This window comes from Hyperolius riggenbachi, chromosome 6 (genome assembly GCF_040937935.1).
Source record: "Hyperolius riggenbachi isolate aHypRig1 chromosome 6, aHypRig1.pri, whole genome shotgun sequence".
Classification (NCBI taxonomy): domain Eukaryota; kingdom Metazoa; phylum Chordata; class Amphibia; order Anura; family Hyperoliidae; genus Hyperolius; species Hyperolius riggenbachi.
In genome coordinates, this window is record NC_090651.1 from 315,366,892 (window position 1) to 315,375,562 (window position 8,671).

The following is an 8,671-nucleotide window of genomic DNA, read 5'->3' on the forward strand; positions in this document are numbered from 1 at the left end:
CTTAGTGGGGTTTGGGATAGCAACAGAGGATGGGTTGTATAGGCAGATCCAGCCTCTGTATGCAGATAACATTCTTTAAACACACATCGGGTTCTCTTTAAAGAACACCTGTACTGAAAAAAAGTTCCCCAGGGGGGTACTCACCTCAGTAGGGGGAAGCCTCTGGAACCTATTGAGGCTTCCCCCGTCCTCCTGTGTCCCACGGCAGTCTCGCTGCAGCCCCCGGAACGCACAGGCGACAAATCCGACAGCCTGTGCAATATTTACCTTTTCGGGCTCCAGCGGGGGCGCTGTTGCGGCTCTTCTGATGGAGATAGGCGAAAATAGCCGATCTCTGTTGGGTCTGCTCTACTGCGCAGGAGACTTGCACCGGCGCAGTAGAGCGGCCTGACGGAGATTGGCTATTTTCGCCTATCTCCGTGGGAAGAGCGGATACTGCGCCTGCTCTGGAGCCAAAAGGTAAATATTTACATCGCCACCGCTCCGGGAGGATTTTCTCCGCCGCTGTGGGACCGAGGAGGACGGGGGAAGCCTCAATAGGATCCGGAGGCTTCCCCCACCCGAGGTGAGTACCCCCCAGGGGAGTTTTTTTCATTACAGATTTTCTTTAAAGAGGAACCAGGGGCGGATTTACCATAAGGCACTGTAGGCACTTGGCTACAGGCGCCTGATGATGGAAAGGCGGCTCACTCCTCCCCTGAGTGCCTCTCTCCCTCCTTCCCTATGCAGAGTCCTAAAGAGAGTGTAAATGAGAGGTTACTCACCCAGCTCTTGGCATTCCACTGGCGAGATCTCCCTTCAGTCAGGGGCACCTGTAGCTACCTATTATGGGCAAGGGAACTAAGGGGGAAGTGACAGCTGGGCCATCCAGGATGATTGTGGTGCAGTTCTGCAGGGGTTTGTGGAGGGCGAAGTCTAAGGTGCCTATCTGTGCCATGTGTGAGGTAAATCCAGGCCTGAGAGGAACTGTAGTGAAAATAACACAATGAATAAAACTGCTTATTTTTTACAATTTATATTTATAGATTATTTAGTCAGTGTTTGCCCATTGTAAAATCTTTCCTCTCCCTGATTTACATTCTGGAATTTATTACTGGTGGTGACGTCTTTAGTTCTGCACGGAATGTTCGTTACTGAGAGTTACTGAGAGAACAGCAAACTGTGAGGACCATGGTCATGACATCACACTGTAGGAGGGGTTTCACCACAATATCAGCTATACAGACCCCCCTGATGATCAATTCGAGAAAAAGTAAAGATTTCTCGTGGGAAAGGGGGTATCAGTTATGATTAAGATGAAGTTCAATCCTTGCCTTTCCTCTTTAATCTGTTTTTCCACCAATTTGCAGAATGAACCCCACTAACGATTGTCAGTGTGTGATGTCTTCGACATTCTCATAGATTACTATTGTCATTTTTTTCTTCCGTACAGAAAATCAGCCGACAGCAGGAAAAATGAGTGCTGCCAGGGTGAATAAACACAGATTACAGGGTTATTTCTTCCGATTCTGATCGGGGGAAGGGTGAGGGGTATTTACTTGGGAATCAGGGCATTTGGGCGCCTGGGGCTAATGGACTATTTGGGCCCCCCATGGGCACTAATGCAAAATATCAACTTTTGGGCACCAAAGAAGAAATTCGGGTGCCTTATAAGTAGCGGGCGCCGGGCCCATCCAACTGAAATTTTTAGTTTTGAGAATAAGGGTTTCGGTAAATATAATTTTGAAATTCATTTTGAGAATTATAATATCGTAAATTTTAATTTTGAACTTTTTGTATTAACGTTATTTGCAGCAGAGAAAGGATCTTTTAAGGTTAGGTATCGGGAAAGGGATTTAAGGGTTAGGTGTCTGGAAGGGGGGTTTTCAGCTCTAGGACACGGCGGACAGGTGAGCGGTTAGGGAGGGACCCCTGTGGGAGGGATGCCTGCACGGGGCGGTCCTGCTAGTGACGCAATCTTGCGATTGCGTCCAACTGAAGCCTCCCACCTGAATGCTAATGGCTGCTAGATGTGGTATGGCAGGTAAAGGGTGTATGACAGTGCATCCTGATTGGCTGACGAGCGCCTGCTGACCATTTAAATGTAGCTGGATGCATGTACTGTTGTGTTCTATTGCTTGTGTGTGTCGAACCAGGGTGGATGTGTTAGGATTAGGCACCACCTGGGTGGTCTTAGGGTTAGGCACCACCAGGGGGTCTTAGGGTGAGGCAACACCGGAGGGGTCTTAGGGTTAGGCACCACTGGGGGGGGGGGTCTTAGGGTTAGGCACCACCAGGGAGAGTCTTAGGGTTAGGCACCACTGGGGGTGGTCTTAGGGTTAAGCACCACCAGGGAGAGTCTTAGGGTTAGGCACCACTGGGGGGGGTCTTAGGGTTAGGCACCACCAGGGGGGTCTTAGGGTTAGGCACCACCAGGGAGAGTCTTAGGGTTAGTCACCACAGGGGGGTCTTAGGGTTAGGCACAACCGGAGGGGTCTTATGCCGGGCATACACAGCACGTTTCTGGATGCAATTATGCGCCGGATCGAGCCGCTGGCTCGATGCAGGCGCAACCCCGCTCGTCTGCGCGTGCATCGATTCACACTCGTCCCCGCCGGCGCTCCTTAACAGCCGCTCGATTCCCCGCTATCGAGCGGGGAATCTATCCAGCAGGTCATCGGACCTGTCGGATATTATCAATCGGGTTAAGCACCACTGGGGGAGTTTTAGGGTTAGGCATTGGTAGGGGGAGGGTTCTATGTGAGAATAGTGCTAGGTGAAGTTGTAGTAAAATATAAGTAATATTTGCCAATGTTTTACTATGCTTATTACGAATGAATTTATATTTTCGTTTTCATTGTTATCGATTATATTTTGTGATTTTATTACCATTATGTTAACATATTTATTATTCTATCTCAGATAAAGATGAATAAATGATAAAATAAAATATTGTTATAGACTCGGCTACACCCCGCGCCCTTTTTTCCAGGTGTCATCCTTTGATGTATGCATTTACTTGATCAGGTGAATATTCTCTGGAGACCATTTCCTCTGTTATTACTCAACCCTTCTCTCTGGATAGAGAGAGAGATTGCATGAATGTGCTGACGCATAAGGTCATGATCATGATTTAATAAGTGGCCATCTCTTATTTAGCAGACTGCAGCTCTATGTCTGGAAATCTGGTCCCCTGAGAGGTTATTGCCGACCTCCAATGCCAGCAGGTCACAGGCAGTTAGAGAGCTCGGAGATTCCCACCATGCCTCACTAGTTTTCTATTTTGTTTTTAAACGGGTGACATTTTTCATGATGACTGCCCATGACGCTGATTATTCTTCAGAGCATGACCGTAAATTAAATCTGAGAGTAAACAGTGCTTTCCCTTCACTGGCAAGCAGCGAGGCAGACTATTATTACTGCCATTTGTTTTTGGTGTCTGTTAAAAGATATATGCTCTACAGCCAAGGGTGTCAAACTCAAATGTAAAGTGGGCCTAAATTAAATACTAGGACCAAGTTGTGGGCCACCTTCTTTCCTTATAGAGTTCCCTGGTGGCTAATGCCTTCTCCTTCCTCTATAAAGTTCCCTGCTGTTTAGTGGTCCTTCCTCCCTCCACATACAGTTCACTGGTGTCTAGTGCCCCCCTCCCTCCTCTATACAGTTCCCTTGTGTTTATTGGTCCTCCCTCCCCTATACAGTTCCTTGGTGTTTAGTGACCCCTCCCCATACAGTTCGCTGGTGTCTAGTGCCCCCCCCATACAGTTCCCTGGTGTCTAATGGCCCCATCCCTTCTCTCTACAGTTCCTGGGGCTAGTGGCCCTCCTCCCTCCCCTATACAGTTCTCTTGTGGCTAGTGCTTTCCCCTCCCTCATATGACTTACCTGGTGATCTAGGGTTTAATCTCCAATATAGCTTCCCTAGTGGTCTAGAGTGGACCAAAAATGAATGCAAAGTGGAGAAACCACCGACCACCAATTTGATGGCTTTACAGAGCCCGCAGGCCAGATTTGGTCCACTGGACAGAGTTTGACATGTATGATCTACAGTACACCATACATGTCAAAAGCCGGCCCACGAGCCAAATCTGGCTCTCAGAGCCATTCAATTTGTCCCTGAAGTGTTTTCTCCACTTTGCATTATATTTGGTCCTCTGTAGACCACCAGGGAAGCTATACGGGACGTGAAGCCCTAGAACACCAGTGAAGCCCTATGGGAAAACTGTATAGGGGAAGATGGGGACCATTAGAAACCTGGGAACTTATAAGAGAACCTTCAGGATACCCCTGCACTGAGTACATAAATATAAAAGTAAGCATATCCATTAACTGAGATAACTCACAGCACCCTCCATAACGCTCAGGGCCACCCTGGGTCTCAGCACTCTTTAATTATCTTACTGGAAAGCGCATCAAATACCAGCAAGGGGCAGTTCTCTTTGCATGTTTGCGCCCAGTCCTTCCTAGTTTCCACTTCCTTTCCTACCCAGTATCCACTCCTCTGTGCATGCTTCTTGGCAGCACATCGCAGTTCTCAGTGCAGAGAGAGCGAGATGACTGGACACTGCTAGAAATGGAAACGCCAACTCCCAAAGCATTTCCAGAAACCGCGCCATTTTTAAGATGGAAGCCTGCAGAGAAGCAGTTGGACATCAATGAGGGCACTCAAATAGTCAAGCTTATTTTTTAGTTCTTAATCATATTTACTGTATGTCTAAAAGCCATTCTTCTCACAAAATATATAAAATGAATCCCCACTCTACTCACTATGTATAGCTTTTATGCAGAGATCTGAAAATTATTAAAGAAGTACTCCAGGGCAAAAAAAGATTGAGAAAGGTGGTGGTAGCTCAATGTCCACACGTCATAACTAGAAGTCACAACAGGGATAATTACAACCTTGCATATTCTTGGCTTAGAGTCCATGCAGAGGAAATCAGAGCTGGCAAGTTTTGTTTAAAATATGGCAGCCTCCACAAGCTTCACTTCAGATTCTCTTTAAAAGGTAATGGCTAAGGATGGCCCTGCCTAGGAGAACTCACAGAGAAGCATGTGATCAGTTTGATCAGCTGATTTGTAAGCTTCCAATTTGCTGTGATGACTTTCTGGTTTAATGATCATGACCAGCAAATGAGAGCCTTACAAATCTATCTGCTGATCAAACTGATCACGTTTCTCCGTGAGCTCTCCCAGGAAAGGCTATACAACACTTTGTCTTACCCCTTTTCCCTTTTAAGGCTAGTTGGCCCAGGCCTTGTAAGGTTTTTCACCTTTCCCTGGATCAACTGAGATATGTTCAGGTGTTTTTTTTTTTTTTTAATTAATTATTATTATTATTATTATTTTAGTTTTTTTTTTTTTTGCCTGGACATCTTTTTTTAACCAAACTAACTATTTTAGTTTAATAATCAGACCTACATGTACCATATTTTTAAATTGATTGATATGTATTTTTTTATGAAATGAATTAAAACATTATGCACTTTGATTCTATATGAATTAATCCAAACCCCTAGTTACATAGTCAAATATTATTGGGTGTTTGCATTAAACACACATAAATCTGTACATTTCACAGGCAAACTCAGGCTTTTCAAGGGGGGAAATTTCTGAAAAGTCTCCCTCAGCCAGTATAATAATATGATAGGACATTATGCTGGGTACACATAATGCAATTTCCCGTCCAACTGACAATTGTTTCCGACATTTCCGATCATGAGCAGTGTGGATACAGATAATAATGAGGACAGCCAACATTGGTAATGAAGGGGAAAGTGAAGCATTAATACAGCAGGGCACAGGGCTGTGCTCATATACCTGACTCCATTAACCCTCCTGGAGGTTAATTGATTTTGCCAAAATCGGCAGAAATACATTTAAAAAAAATATTTTTTTTGTTTCATGTAAATCTACCAGAGTGGTAGCTACATGAAACAACACTAGAGGGCGCATGTGTCCCTCTAGTGCGATCATCGCCAGCATCCATAGCAAACAGGGGAAAGTGTATATAACGCGTTCCAGTTTGGCTTTTCCTGTCGCCATGGCGACGATCGGAATGACGTCATGGACGTCAGCCAACGTCCTGACGTCAGGCACCTCCGATCCAGCCCTTAGCGCTGCCCGAAAGTCATTGGTCCGGGCAGTGCAGGGCTCTGGCAGGAAGGGGCCCCTCTTCCGCCGCTGCGTGCGTTCGCCGCAGAGCGGTGGCGATCAAGCTGTAGGCGTGGCTAGCAAAGTGCTAGCTGCGCGTACAGCACTTTAAATGGGGAGAATCACCCCACCATGGTCTGAGATATCCACCTGCGCAGCATAGCCCGAGCTCAGCTCGGGCTTACCGCCAGGAAGGTTAAGTTCCCCAGAGATGCTCCATGCTCTGTACACACGCTGCTGCTCCATCCAAAGTCAGCTCTAGCAGGGAAAGAAAGGGGGCAGTGCTGTGAGCTGCAGGATGCCTCCAGATATTCTGGTGTCTCAACTTGTGCCTGTCCCCAGACACTGCACCAGCCCTGGTCTGAGGGATTCTGGGCAGCTGTAATTCCTAACCGCCTCCTCCCCCCCACATTTGCCTATGCATTTCCAGTTCAGCCCTATTAGTTTTGCATCAGGCGTCTATCAGTTTTACCCAACTGGATTGGAACCTTACACCCTTCATGTCTGCACACACCCATAGAGAACTGATAGAAAACTGACAGGACGGAACCAGAAATATACAGATTTATATGCAAATACAGCCATAGAAACACATGCAAAACTGATGCCGTCAAACCCCCCCCCCCCCCCCCCCGATTTACAGTCTGACATTTATCACATGTTGACATTTCTACTGCTGGCAGGTAATGTCAGTGGAAGGAGATGCTGCTTGCTCTTTTGGCAGTTGAACAGCTGTTATTTCCCACAATGCAACAAGGCTCCCACAGTGTGATGTCAGAACCATGGTCCTGACATCACACTGTGGGAAGGAGTTTCACCACAATATCAGCCATACAGAGGCCCCTAATGATCATTTTGTGAAAAGGCAAATATTTATCGTGCGAAAGAGGGCATCAGCTACTGATTGGGAAGAAGTTCAATAAGTTCAATTCTTGGTTACAATTTCTCTTTAAAAAAAAAAAACAAAAAAAAAGAGGCTTTCGACTTTTCAGGACAACCGATCATTTTTAGAAAATGGCTGTAAAATTGGATTATTTTATTGTATGGTGTGTGGCCACTTTTAGCCTTATATATGCAAAGCTCATGATCTGTAGGTGGGCACTTCCTGGTCACTGGGGAGAATTGAAAAGATCCTCTGACAGAAATAGGACATATGATGAAAACTATTACCAGAGTTTGCCTCAGAGCCGCTTTGAAGCAGTACTTTGCTTTGTTGGTGGTTTTTAATTAGCCAGGAATAATTCTCTCATTTTGCTGGTTTCTCTGGGCCTCTCTGGAGACCAGTGCGCGACGCAGAACAATACTGGATGACACAAGTGAGTGTGAAGACACCAGCACTCTGGGGATTGCTCTCCCATCTGCTGATTCTCGTTGGCCGGGCAGGGACCTGAAGCCAACAACAGCTGTGACCGAGATTTGCTTTCCCCTGCCAAACATAGCCCACTGTTTATTAGCAACACAGTAAACACGCAGGAATAAAAAGATTCACATCTTTATTATCATCAACCAGAGAAGCGCCAGGGAGCAATGCATTCAACTGCGAGAACCTCAGAGCAATGTGTACCTGTACACAGGAAAAAAAAAATACATACAAATAACAAATAAATATTCTCATTTATCAAAAAGGACAGCGTCAGACTGGCATTTGGGTAGCAGTGCTGGTCGTACCAATATTAAAGCATACCACCCCCGACTCCCCCCATCACAATGGTTTATTTGGTTTGGGTGCAGAAGGATAAAGTGAAAAAAAAAGTCCCAACTGCCCATAAAAGACCTTACTGCATGTCAACCAGCAGATGGCAGTAGAGAAAAGTGTCTAATGCCACCAAAAACCAGATAACCCAATATGGGAGGAGTCCTGCTTTAAAAAAAAAAAAGAATGTGCCCAGTGCACCAATGAGCTGTCTAGCTTAGTGCCACAGTTCCTCCCCAGAGATAAATGCACTTTGTCCTGAACACAATAAGTTACAGTAAATTATACAATTCTTTGGCCATTGCTTTAGAAAAAGATGGTTAGTCTTAAAGCACAAACCTATTTTTGATATTAAATATTAAAAACATAATAGAATCCTGCACGCAACCTTCAAAATATTGTCTTCAGGCATTACCGGGTCACCAGAACGAGAGTAGGTAAAAGGCAAAAGCGTTCTGGACACAGAGGCCAATTTAGCACTAGTGAATGTTACTACCAGTCATTTTTGTTGAAGGAAAGCAGTCCAGATAGTGTTCTGTAGAAGGATCAGCTGATCCTGGTTTTATTTAGAAAGCTGCTCCTGTAAGTAGTTCTACTACAGAGATGTGCTGAAAATATTTGGCAGCATCAGGTGTACCAAATATACAGCAAACCTAACAGAACCAGCCATGTTATTGGCTGTTCGATACCCACAAATCCCTGTTGTAGCACCTTCCCTCAGAGTTACAGTAGAGTGAAGCTTGGGAATGGAGGGGCTGGACCTGCAACACACCTGAAATGCACATTTCAACTGTTTTATTTGCCAGTGGTTTTGTCATTCTGTAGCGTTGCTTTTGTGGCTCACCCAGCC